Source organism: Rhipicephalus microplus, chromosome 6 (assembly GCF_043290135.1).
Source record: "Rhipicephalus microplus isolate Deutch F79 chromosome 6, USDA_Rmic, whole genome shotgun sequence".
Lineage (NCBI taxonomy): Eukaryota > Metazoa > Arthropoda > Arachnida > Ixodida > Ixodidae > Rhipicephalus > Rhipicephalus microplus.
In genome coordinates this window covers 85,801,239-85,814,589 of record NC_134705.1, presented here as the reverse complement: position 1 = coordinate 85,814,589, position 13,351 = coordinate 85,801,239, and the positions used below count along the sequence as shown (strand labels likewise).

Below are 13,351 nucleotides of genomic sequence, written 5' to 3'. Positions count from 1 at the left end.
GCAATTCATTAGCACGTAATTAAAATCCATTCTTTCACACCTCGTACTTAGTTCTGGCCAAAAGCCGGGCAAACAGTAGCAAAGCAATTCCGACGTCCACCCATGCACAACCAGCATTGTGCACCGACAGCGGCAGCGCTGGCTTCACGGCATTGCTTTTATCCCCAGTCCGCTTGAAGTTTCTAGTTTCGCTTACAAACATGTTAAAACTGAAACCTTCTTTTTCCCAGAGGTCGAAGCCACGCGTGCTTGCTTGCATGCGTACTCTCTATGCGCCCATGACGTCACACCAAATGCTTGCCGGCGAACATTATCAGGCATGTCGCGAGAGATGCTACAGCACTTGTTTTAAAAACTGATGCATAGTGTACATGTCCAACTCGAGCACCAAAGTCTGGAAGGAAAAAAAAAAAAAAAATGATTGTGCAAAATGTGAATACGTCACCCATCCAACATGGCTTCTACGCCGGCTGCCCAAGCAACGCCTCTGCAACGACGCCCACAATCATCGGCAAAAAGGTGAAAAGGTGGTGCCTTTGGCTGCTTCAGCACGCTCAACATATGCCTTGCAAGTTCCGACGTGTCGGAACACCGCACCGAGGTCGACGAAGGTCCTGCCGTGAAAGGCAGACCCGGGAATGCGTGCGAAACGTCTACCGCGTGGGTTGGTTGTGAAGCCGGTGAATGAAGGATCATGTGGCAGAGGGTGACGGAACGTGAGTGTGCGACTTGCCGCTGCGATGTCGTTCAAGCGTTCAACGGGCCGGCAGGTTCTGTCTGTCGTGGTCGAAAACGTCCGAGTTTTGCTGATTCCGAGGGGTAGGAGTGCTATGGTGGCGTGTACGAGGCGCTGGTGCGGCGCTCCGTCGATCGTGCCGGACGGACATGAGGCGGCCGAAGGCGGTCGTCAAGTGGTCGCGGAAATCAGTGGAGAAGTACTCGCCTGCGCTTTTCGTCGAAGACTCGCGACAGACGGTCTTCGGGAGACACGGGTGGTTGCACAAATGCGACCGTGCGTCAACGTGCAGCCATATTCGTGGATTATTTCGCCCCATTACGATAGCTTCGTCACTGCGCTCGCTGGTGTTGCTTGTTTTTGTTGACCTTCACTTGTGGCTCACACCCACTGTGGGGGATTGGCTGGTTTGTTGTTCTGCTTCTTCGACTTCTACATACTCGGCTTAGTGAAGCTGTGAGGAGTGACGAGTGGGTACGGAGGCAAAGCGCGCCCGGGGCGTGATCTCACGCGTCCTGGGGTCCACGTCGCTTCAGGTACGTGCGTGGTGCGTCCGTACGTCTAGTGCGCAATTTCCTTGGAACTTCCAGCAACTGGCAATTCCATTGAGGTGAGCGTGCGAGGATGTTCGTTGTAATTAACGAGAGCCAACGGTGGATGAGCTGGTATGAGATGGTGTTCAGAAATGAAGTGTTTGATCAACAAGGCGATGCCCGCCGTGGTGGTCTGATGGCCGTAAGGTACTCGGCTGCTGACCCGCAGGTGGTGGGATCGAATCCCGGCCGCGGCGGCTGCATTTCCCTGTGCTCAGATTAGGGTGCACGTGAAAGAACCCCAGGTGGTCGAAATTTTCCCATAATCATATGGTGGTTTTGGGACGTCAAACCCCAAAGGTCAGTGGACATAGGAAAAGCACATCGGGGCTTTGCCGCTCCACCGTACAGCAGGTGTGTGCGGAGTGGGTCCTGTGGCGTTCTTTGCGATTTTAATTTGTGATGGGGAATAGTGTAGATGCGTAGACGTGGCGAGAGCACGCGTCTTCAGGTTCAGACGCCGCGTGAAGATGTGAAATAAAAATGCCTTCGCTTGCCACTGCAACTGTAAACAGAAACACCAACCAAACCCCATTTTCTAGAGGCTTTTTTATTTTTCGTTGCGAAACGGGTGAATTCGAAAAGCGGAAATAGCTTGGCACATACATACACACTTCTACACACATACATACATACACATCGCACATGCATACACATCGTATACACACTTCTAGCTTTCCTCCGAAACAGTAATGATAATTTCCTCAATAGTTTTATTAATATGAGTAGGAATGTTAAAAAAAATAAGAAACTTGAGTATGTACGTGTGAACATAACAAAATAAAAGAGACCCTCCATATATGAAATACACACGGAAACATTTATTTTCCCAGAGCAATCGTAAGTGTAAACACAGCTAGCGCACTCCCTGCACGCGAATACCGCGTCAGCCGGGGCGGCGTGCCGCCACCGTCTCGGACACTCGACGCACCCACGCCGTTTACCCCGGTATCATGGGTAAATCCGAACACTCCTTCTATCATTGAATTTATTGTCGAACTCACCCCGCAGGGGGTGAGTGGGCCGATCCCGGAGGTAGTGCAATACCGGGCCAACCCGTGGCGGAGGTGAAGCAAGCTTCAAGCACTCCGCCGCATCACAAAAATAAGTTTAATATCTTGGATCCAAATAGGATCCGTATCAGATATTAAGCTGATAAGAACAGATACTACACTTTGATCTTAGCCAAAAGGCCGAGAAGCGATGCAATTCATTAGCACGTAATTAAAATCCATTCTTTCACACCTCGTACTTAGTTCTGGCCAAAAGCCGGGCAAACAGTAGCAAAGCAATTCCGACGTCCACCCATGCACAACCAGCATTGTGCACCGACAGCGGCAGCGCTGGCTTCACGGCATTGCTTTTATCCCCAGTCCGCTTGAAGTTTCTAGTTTCGCTTACAAACATGTTAAAACTGAAACCTTCTTTTTCCCAGAGGTCGAAGCCACGCGTGCTTGCTTGCATGCGTACTCTCTATGCGCCCATGACGTCACACCAAATGCTTGCCGGCGAACATTATCAGGCATGTCGCGAGAGATGCTACAGCACTTGTTTTAAAAACTGATGCATAGTGTACATGTCCAACTCGAGCACCAAAGTCTGGAAGGAAAAAAAAAAAAAAAATGATTGTGCAAAATGTGAATACGTCACCCATCCAACATGGCTTCTACGCCGGCTGCCCAAGCAACGCCTCTGCAACGACGCCCACAATCATCGGCAAAAAGGTGAAAAGGTGGTGCCTTTGGCTGCTTCAGCACGCTCAACATATGCCTTGCAAGTTCCGACGTGTCGGAACACCGCACCGAGGTCGACGAAGGTCCTGCCGTGAAAGGCAGACCCGGGAATGCGTGCGAAACGTCTACCGCGTGGGTTGGTTGTGAAGCCGGTGAATGAAGGATCATGTGGCAGAGGGTGACGGAACGTGAGTGTGCGACTTGCCGCTGCGATGTCGTTCAAGCGTTCAACGGGCCGGCAGGTTCTGTCTGTCGTGGTCGAAAACGTCCGAGTTTTGCTGATTCCGAGGGGTAGGAGTGCTATGGTGGCGTGTACGAGGCGCTGGTGCGGCGCTCCGTCGATCGTGCCGGACGGACATGAGGCGGCCGAAGGCGGTCGTCAAGTGGTCGCGGAAATCAGTGGAGAAGTACTCGCCTGCGCTTTTCGTCGAAGACTCGCGACAGACGGTCTTCGGGAGACACGGGTGGTTGCACAAATGCGACCGTGCGTCAACGTGCAGCCATATTCGTGGATTATTTCGCCCCATTACGATAGCTTCGTCACTGCGCTCGCTGGTGTTGCTTGTTTTTGTTGACCTTCACTTGTGGCTCACACCCACTGTGGGGGATTGGCTGGTTTGTTGTTCTGCTTCTTCGACTTCTACATACTCGGCTTAGTGAAGCTGTGAGGAGTGACGAGTGGGTACGGAGGCAAAGCGCGCCCGGGGCGTGATCTCACGCGTCCTGGGGTCCACGTCGCTTCAGGTACGTGCGTGGTGCGTCCGTACGTCTAGTGCGCAATTTCCTTGGAACTTCCAGCAACTGGCAATTCCATTGAGGTGAGCGTGCGAGGATGTTCGTTGTAATTAACGAGAGCCAACGGTGGATGAGCTGGTATGAGATGGTGTTCAGAAATGAAGTGTTTGATCAACAAGGCGATGCCCGCCGTGGTGGTCTGATGGCCGTAAGGTACTCGGCTGCTGACCCGCAGGTGGTGGGATCGAATCCCGGCCGCGGCGGCTGCATTTCCCTGTGCTCAGATTAGGGTGCACGTGAAAGAACCCCAGGTGGTCGAAATTTTCCCATAATCATATGGTGGTTTTGGGACGTCAAACCCCAAAGGTCAGTGGACATAGGAAAAGCACATCGGGGCTTTGCCGCTCCACCGTACAGCAGGTGTGTGCGGAGTGGGTCCTGTGGCGTTCTTTGCGATTTTAATTTGTGATGGGGAATAGTGTAGATGCGTAGACGTGGCGAGAGCACGCGTCTTCAGGTTCAGACGCCGCGTGAAGATGTGAAATAAAAATGCCTTCGCTTGCCACTGCAACTGTAAACAGAAACACCAACCAAACCCCATTTTCTAGAGGCTTTTTTATTTTTCGTTGCGAAACGGGTGAATTCGAAAAGCGGAAATAGCTTGGCACATACATACACACTTCTACACACATACATACATACACATCGCACATGCATACACATCGTATACACACTTCTAGCTTTCCTCCGAAACAGTAATGATAATTTCCTCAATAGTTTTATTAATATGAGTAGGAATGTTAAAAAAAATAAGAAACTTGAGTATGTACGTGTGAACATAACAAAATAAAAGAGACCCTCCATATATGAAATACACACGGAAACATTTATTTTCCCAGAGCAATCGTAAGTGTAAACACAGCTAGCGCACTCCCTGCACGCGAATACCGCGTCAGCCGGGGCGGCGTGCCGCCACCGTCTCGGACACTCGACGCACCCACGCCGTTTACCCCGGTATCATGGGTAAATCCGAACACTCCTTCTATCATTGAATTTATTGTCGAACTCACCCCGCAGGGGGTGAGTGGGCCGATCCCGGAGGTAGTGCAATACCGGGCCAACCCGTGGCGGAGGTGAAGCAAGCTTCAAGCACTCCGCCGCATCACAAAAATAAGTTTAATATCTTGGATCCAAATAGGATCCGTATCAGATATTAAGCTGATAAGAACAGATACTACACTTTGATCTTAGCCAAAAGGCCGAGAAGCGATGCAATTCATTAGCACGTAATTAAAATCCATTCTTTCACACCTCGTACTTAGTTCTGGCCAAAAGCCGGGCAAACAGTAGCAAAGCAATTCCGACGTCCACCCATGCACAACCAGCATTGTGCACCGACAGCGGCAGCGCTGGCTTCACGGCATTGCTTTTATCCCCAGTCCGCTTGAAGTTTCTAGTTTCGCTTACAAACATGTTAAAACTGAAACCTTCTTTTTCCCAGAGGTCGAAGCCACGCGTGCTTGCTTGCATGCGTACTCTCTATGCGCCCATGACGTCACACCAAATGCTTGCCGGCGAACATTATCAGGCATGTCGCGAGAGATGCTACAGCACTTGTTTTAAAAACTGATGCATAGTGTACATGTCCAACTCGAGCACCAAAGTCTGGAAGGAAAAAAAAAAAAAAAATGATTGTGCAAAATGTGAATACGTCACCCATCCAACATGGCTTCTACGCCGGCTGCCCAAGCAACGCCTCTGCAACGACGCCCACAATCATCGGCAAAAAGGTGAAAAGGTGGTGCCTTTGGCTGCTTCAGCACGCTCAACATATGCCTTGCAAGTTCCGACGTGTCGGAACACCGCACCGAGGTCGACGAAGGTCCTGCCGTGAAAGGCAGACCCGGGAATGCGTGCGAAACGTCTACCGCGTGGGTTGGTTGTGAAGCCGGTGAATGAAGGATCATGTGGCAGAGGGTGACGGAACGTGAGTGTGCGACTTGCCGCTGCGATGTCGTTCAAGCGTTCAACGGGCCGGCAGGTTCTGTCTGTCGTGGTCGAAAACGTCCGAGTTTTGCTGATTCCGAGGGGTAGGAGTGCTATGGTGGCGTGTACGAGGCGCTGGTGCGGCGCTCCGTCGATCGTGCCGGACGGACATGAGGCGGCCGAAGGCGGTCGTCAAGTGGTCGCGGAAATCAGTGGAGAAGTACTCGCCTGCGCTTTTCGTCGAAGACTCGCGACAGACGGTCTTCGGGAGACACGGGTGGTTGCACAAATGCGACCGTGCGTCAACGTGCAGCCATATTCGTGGATTATTTCGCCCCATTACGATAGCTTCGTCACTGCGCTCGCTGGTGTTGCTTGTTTTTGTTGACCTTCACTTGTGGCTCACACCCACTGTGGGGGATTGGCTGGTTTGTTGTTCTGCTTCTTCGACTTCTACATACTCGGCTTAGTGAAGCTGTGAGGAGTGACGAGTGGGTACGGAGGCAAAGCGCGCCCGGGGCGTGATCTCACGCGTCCTGGGGTCCACGTCGCTTCAGGTACGTGCGTGGTGCGTCCGTACGTCTAGTGCGCAATTTCCTTGGAACTTCCAGCAACTGGCAATTCCATTGAGGTGAGCGTGCGAGGATGTTCGTTGTAATTAACGAGAGCCAACGGTGGATGAGCTGGTATGAGATGGTGTTCAGAAATGAAGTGTTTGATCAACAAGGCGATGCCCGCCGTGGTGGTCTGATGGCCGTAAGGTACTCGGCTGCTGACCCGCAGGTGGTGGGATCGAATCCCGGCCGCGGCGGCTGCATTTCCCTGTGCTCAGATTAGGGTGCACGTGAAAGAACCCCAGGTGGTCGAAATTTTCCCATAATCATATGGTGGTTTTGGGACGTCAAACCCCAAAGGTCAGTGGACATAGGAAAAGCACATCGGGGCTTTGCCGCTCCACCGTACAGCAGGTGTGTGCGGAGTGGGTCCTGTGGCGTTCTTTGCGATTTTAATTTGTGATGGGGAATAGTGTAGATGCGTAGACGTGGCGAGAGCACGCGTCTTCAGGTTCAGACGCCGCGTGAAGATGTGAAATAAAAATGCCTTCGCTTGCCACTGCAACTGTAAACAGAAACACCAACCAAACCCCATTTTCTAGAGGCTTTTTTATTTTTCGTTGCGAAACGGGTGAATTCGAAAAGCGGAAATAGCTTGGCACATACATACACACTTCTACACACATACATACATACACATCGCACATGCATACACATCGTATACACACTTCTAGCTTTCCTCCGAAACAGTAATGATAATTTCCTCAATAGTTTTATTAATATGAGTAGGAATGTTAAAAAAAATAAGAAACTTGAGTATGTACGTGTGAACATAACAAAATAAAAGAGACCCTCCATATATGAAATACACACGGAAACATTTATTTTCCCAGAGCAATCGTAAGTGTAAACACAGCTAGCGCACTCCCTGCACGCGAATACCGCGTCAGCCGGGGCGGCGTGCCGCCACCGTCTCGGACACTCGACGCACCCACGCCGTTTACCCCGGTATCATGGGTAAATCCGAACACTCCTTCTATCATTGAATTTATTGTCGAACTCACCCCGCAGGGGGTGAGTGGGCCGATCCCGGAGGTAGTGCAATACCGGGCCAACCCGTGGCGGAGGTGAAGCAAGCTTCAAGCACTCCGCCGCATCACAAAAATAAGTTTAATATCTTGGATCCAAATAGGATCCGTATCAGATATTAAGCTGATAAGAACAGATACTACACTTTGATCTTAGCCAAAAGGCCGAGAAGCGATGCAATTCATTAGCACGTAATTAAAATCCATTCTTTCACACCTCGTACTTAGTTCTGGCCAAAAGCCGGGCAAACAGTAGCAAAGCAATTCCGACGTCCACCCATGCACAACCAGCATTGTGCACCGACAGCGGCAGCGCTGGCTTCACGGCATTGCTTTTATCCCCAGTCCGCTTGAAGTTTCTAGTTTCGCTTACAAACATGTTAAAACTGAAACCTTCTTTTTCCCAGAGGTCGAAGCCACGCGTGCTTGCTTGCATGCGTACTCTCTATGCGCCCATGACGTCACACCAAATGCTTGCCGGCGAACATTATCAGGCATGTCGCGAGAGATGCTACAGCACTTGTTTTAAAAACTGATGCATAGTGTACATGTCCAACTCGAGCACCAAAGTCTGGAAGGAAAAAAAAAAAAAAAATGATTGTGCAAAATGTGAATACGTCACCCATCCAACATGGCTTCTACGCCGGCTGCCCAAGCAACGCCTCTGCAACGACGCCCACAATCATCGGCAAAAAGGTGAAAAGGTGGTGCCTTTGGCTGCTTCAGCACGCTCAACATATGCCTTGCAAGTTCCGACGTGTCGGAACACCGCACCGAGGTCGACGAAGGTCCTGCCGTGAAAGGCAGACCCGGGAATGCGTGCGAAACGTCTACCGCGTGGGTTGGTTGTGAAGCCGGTGAATGAAGGATCATGTGGCAGAGGGTGACGGAACGTGAGTGTGCGACTTGCCGCTGCGATGTCGTTCAAGCGTTCAACGGGCCGGCAGGTTCTGTCTGTCGTGGTCGAAAACGTCCGAGTTTTGCTGATTCCGAGGGGTAGGAGTGCTATGGTGGCGTGTACGAGGCGCTGGTGCGGCGCTCCGTCGATCGTGCCGGACGGACATGAGGCGGCCGAAGGCGGTCGTCAAGTGGTCGCGGAAATCAGTGGAGAAGTACTCGCCTGCGCTTTTCGTCGAAGACTCGCGACAGACGGTCTTCGGGAGACACGGGTGGTTGCACAAATGCGACCGTGCGTCAACGTGCAGCCATATTCGTGGATTATTTCGCCCCATTACGATAGCTTCGTCACTGCGCTCGCTGGTGTTGCTTGTTTTTGTTGACCTTCACTTGTGGCTCACACCCACTGTGGGGGATTGGCTGGTTTGTTGTTCTGCTTCTTCGACTTCTACATACTCGGCTTAGTGAAGCTGTGAGGAGTGACGAGTGGGTACGGAGGCAAAGCGCGCCCGGGGCGTGATCTCACGCGTCCTGGGGTCCACGTCGCTTCAGGTACGTGCGTGGTGCGTCCGTACGTCTAGTGCGCAATTTCCTTGGAACTTCCAGCAACTGGCAATTCCATTGAGGTGAGCGTGCGAGGATGTTCGTTGTAATTAACGAGAGCCAACGGTGGATGAGCTGGTATGAGATGGTGTTCAGAAATGAAGTGTTTGATCAACAAGGCGATGCCCGCCGTGGTGGTCTGATGGCCGTAAGGTACTCGGCTGCTGACCCGCAGGTGGTGGGATCGAATCCCGGCCGCGGCGGCTGCATTTCCCTGTGCTCAGATTAGGGTGCACGTGAAAGAACCCCAGGTGGTCGAAATTTTCCCATAATCATATGGTGGTTTTGGGACGTCAAACCCCAAAGGTCAGTGGACATAGGAAAAGCACATCGGGGCTTTGCCGCTCCACCGTACAGCAGGTGTGTGCGGAGTGGGTCCTGTGGCGTTCTTTGCGATTTTAATTTGTGATGGGGAATAGTGTAGATGCGTAGACGTGGCGAGAGCACGCGTCTTCAGGTTCAGACGCCGCGTGAAGATGTGAAATAAAAATGCCTTCGCTTGCCACTGCAACTGTAAACAGAAACACCAACCAAACCCCATTTTCTAGAGGCTTTTTTATTTTTCGTTGCGAAACGGGTGAATTCGAAAAGCGGAAATAGCTTGGCACATACATACACACTTCTACACACATACATACATACACATCGCACATGCATACACATCGTATACACACTTCTAGCTTTCCTCCGAAACAGTAATGATAATTTCCTCAATAGTTTTATTAATATGAGTAGGAATGTTAAAAAAAATAAGAAACTTGAGTATGTACGTGTGAACATAACAAAATAAAAGAGACCCTCCATATATGAAATACACACGGAAACATTTATTTTCCCAGAGCAATCGTAAGTGTAAACACAGCTAGCGCACTCCCTGCACGCGAATACCGCGTCAGCCGGGGCGGCGTGCCGCCACCGTCTCGGACACTCGACGCACCCACGCCGTTTACCCCGGTATCATGGGTAAATCCGAACACTCCTTCTATCATTGAATTTATTGTCGAACTCACCCCGCAGGGGGTGAGTGGGCCGATCCCGGAGGTAGTGCAATACCGGGCCAACCCGTGGCGGAGGTGAAGCAAGCTTCAAGCACTCCGCCGCATCACAAAAATAAGTTTAATATCTTGGATCCAAATAGGATCCGTATCAGATATTAAGCTGATAAGAACAGATACTACACTTTGATCTTAGCCAAAAGGCCGAGAAGCGATGCAATTCATTAGCACGTAATTAAAATCCATTCTTTCACACCTCGTACTTAGTTCTGGCCAAAAGCCGGGCAAACAGTAGCAAAGCAATTCCGACGTCCACCCATGCACAACCAGCATTGTGCACCGACAGCGGCAGCGCTGGCTTCACGGCATTGCTTTTATCCCCAGTCCGCTTGAAGTTTCTAGTTTCGCTTACAAACATGTTAAAACTGAAACCTTCTTTTTCCCAGAGGTCGAAGCCACGCGTGCTTGCTTGCATGCGTACTCTCTATGCGCCCATGACGTCACACCAAATGCTTGCCGGCGAACATTATCAGGCATGTCGCGAGAGATGCTACAGCACTTGTTTTAAAAACTGATGCATAGTGTACATGTCCAACTCGAGCACCAAAGTCTGGAAGGAAAAAAAAAAAAAAAATGATTGTGCAAAATGTGAATACGTCACCCATCCAACATGGCTTCTACGCCGGCTGCCCAAGCAACGCCTCTGCAACGACGCCCACAATCATCGGCAAAAAGGTGAAAAGGTGGTGCCTTTGGCTGCTTCAGCACGCTCAACATATGCCTTGCAAGTTCCGACGTGTCGGAACACCGCACCGAGGTCGACGAAGGTCCTGCCGTGAAAGGCAGACCCGGGAATGCGTGCGAAACGTCTACCGCGTGGGTTGGTTGTGAAGCCGGTGAATGAAGGATCATGTGGCAGAGGGTGACGGAACGTGAGTGTGCGACTTGCCGCTGCGATGTCGTTCAAGCGTTCAACGGGCCGGCAGGTTCTGTCTGTCGTGGTCGAAAACGTCCGAGTTTTGCTGATTCCGAGGGGTAGGAGTGCTATGGTGGCGTGTACGAGGCGCTGGTGCGGCGCTCCGTCGATCGTGCCGGACGGACATGAGGCGGCCGAAGGCGGTCGTCAAGTGGTCGCGGAAATCAGTGGAGAAGTACTCGCCTGCGCTTTTCGTCGAAGACTCGCGACAGACGGTCTTCGGGAGACACGGGTGGTTGCACAAATGCGACCGTGCGTCAACGTGCAGCCATATTCGTGGATTATTTCGCCCCATTACGATAGCTTCGTCACTGCGCTCGCTGGTGTTGCTTGTTTTTGTTGACCTTCACTTGTGGCTCACACCCACTGTGGGGGATTGGCTGGTTTGTTGTTCTGCTTCTTCGACTTCTACATACTCGGCTTAGTGAAGCTGTGAGGAGTGACGAGTGGGTACGGAGGCAAAGCGCGCCCGGGGCGTGATCTCACGCGTCCTGGGGTCCACGTCGCTTCAGGTACGTGCGTGGTGCGTCCGTACGTCTAGTGCGCAATTTCCTTGGAACTTCCAGCAACTGGCAATTCCATTGAGGTGAGCGTGCGAGGATGTTCGTTGTAATTAACGAGAGCCAACGGTGGATGAGCTGGTATGAGATGGTGTTCAGAAATGAAGTGTTTGATCAACAAGGCGATGCCCGCCGTGGTGGTCTGATGGCCGTAAGGTACTCGGCTGCTGACCCGCAGGTGGTGGGATCGAATCCCGGCCGCGGCGGCTGCATTTCCCTGTGCTCAGATTAGGGTGCACGTGAAAGAACCCCAGGTGGTCGAAATTTTCCCATAATCATATGGTGGTTTTGGGACGTCAAACCCCAAAGGTCAGTGGACATAGGAAAAGCACATCGGGGCTTTGCCGCTCCACCGTACAGCAGGTGTGTGCGGAGTGGGTCCTGTGGCGTTCTTTGCGATTTTAATTTGTGATGGGGAATAGTGTAGATGCGTAGACGTGGCGAGAGCACGCGTCTTCAGGTTCAGACGCCGCGTGAAGATGTGAAATAAAAATGCCTTCGCTTGCCACTGCAACTGTAAACAGAAACACCAACCAAACCCCATTTTCTAGAGGCTTTTTTATTTTTCGTTGCGAAACGGGTGAATTCGAAAAGCGGAAATAGCTTGGCACATACATACACACTTCTACACACATACATACATACACATCGCACATGCATACACATCGTATACACACTTCTAGCTTTCCTCCGAAACAGTAATGATAATTTCCTCAATAGTTTTATTAATATGAGTAGGAATGTTAAAAAAAATAAGAAACTTGAGTATGTACGTGTGAACATAACAAAATAAAAGAGACCCTCCATATATGAAATACACACGGAAACATTTATTTTCCCAGAGCAATCGTAAGTGTAAACACAGCTAGCGCACTCCCTGCACGCGAATACCGCGTCAGCCGGGGCGGCGTGCCGCCACCGTCTCGGACACTCGACGCACCCACGCCGTTTACCCCGGTATCATGGGTAAATCCGAACACTCCTTCTATCATTGAATTTATTGTCGAACTCACCCCGCAGGGGGTGAGTGGGCCGATCCCGGAGGTAGTGCAATACCGGGCCAACCCGTGGCGGAGGTGAAGCAAGCTTCAAGCACTCCGCCGCATCACAAAAATAAGTTTAATATCTTGGATCCAAATAGGATCCGTATCAGATATTAAGCTGATAAGAACAGATACTACACTTTGATCTTAGCCAAAGGCCGAGAAGCGATGCAATTCATTAGCACGTAATTAAAATCCATTCTTTCACACCTCGTACTTAGTTCTGGCCAAAAGCCGGGCAAACAGTAGCAAAGCAATTCCGACGTCCACCCATGCACAACCAGCATTGTGCACCGACAGCGGCAGCGCTGGCTTCACGGCATTGCTTTTATCCCCAGTCCGCTTGAAGTTTCTAGTTTCGCTTACAAACATGTTTAAAACTGAAACCTTCTTTTTCCCAGAGGTCGAAGCCACGCGTGCTTGCTTGCATGCGTACTCTCTATGCGCCCATGACGTCACACCAAATGCTTGCCGGCGAACATTATCAGGCATGTCGCGAGAGATGCTACAGCACTTGTTTTAAAAACTGATGCATAGTGTACATGTCCAACTCGAGCACCAAAGTCTGGAAGGAAAAAAAAAAAAAAATGATTGTGCAAAATGTGAATACGTCACCCATCCAACATGGCTTCTACGCCGGCTGCCCAAGCAACGCCTCTGCAACGACGCCCACAATCATCGGCAAAAAGGTGAAAAGGTGGTGCCTTTGGCTGCTTCAGCACGCTCAACATATGCCTTGCAAGTTCCGACGTGTCGGAACACCGCACCGAGGTCGACGAAGGTCCTGCCGTGAAAGGCAGACCCGGGAATGCGTGCGAAACGTCTACCGCGTGGGTTGGTTGTGAAGCCGGT

General features: G+C 51.1%; 5 non-coding genes across 5 annotated transcripts; all 5 read right to left on the bottom strand.

The window, feature by feature from the left end:
- Window positions 1-2,342: 2,342 nt before the first annotated feature.
- On the bottom strand, window positions 2,343-2,534 carry LOC142766326 (U2 spliceosomal RNA). Its single transcript, XR_012884497.1, has one exon. It is a non-coding gene; the product is annotated as a U2 spliceosomal RNA (small nuclear RNA).
- A 2,342-nt stretch (window positions 2,535-4,876) lies between these two features.
- LOC142766315 (U2 spliceosomal RNA) lies at window positions 4,877-5,068 on the bottom strand. Its single transcript, XR_012884489.1, has one exon. It is a non-coding gene; the product is annotated as a U2 spliceosomal RNA (small nuclear RNA).
- A 2,342-nt stretch (window positions 5,069-7,410) lies between these two features.
- On the bottom strand, window positions 7,411-7,602 carry LOC142766306 (U2 spliceosomal RNA). The gene has a single exon (XR_012884483.1). It is a non-coding gene; the product is annotated as a U2 spliceosomal RNA (small nuclear RNA).
- Window positions 7,603-9,944: 2,342 nt separating this feature from the next.
- Window positions 9,945-10,136, bottom strand: LOC142766296 (U2 spliceosomal RNA). Its single transcript, XR_012884476.1, has one exon. It is a non-coding gene; the product is annotated as a U2 spliceosomal RNA (small nuclear RNA).
- A 2,342-nt stretch (window positions 10,137-12,478) lies between these two features.
- LOC142766415 (U2 spliceosomal RNA) lies at window positions 12,479-12,669 on the bottom strand. Its single transcript, XR_012884520.1, has one exon. It is a non-coding gene; the product is annotated as a U2 spliceosomal RNA (small nuclear RNA).
- Between the last annotated feature and the right edge of the window lie 682 nt (window positions 12,670-13,351).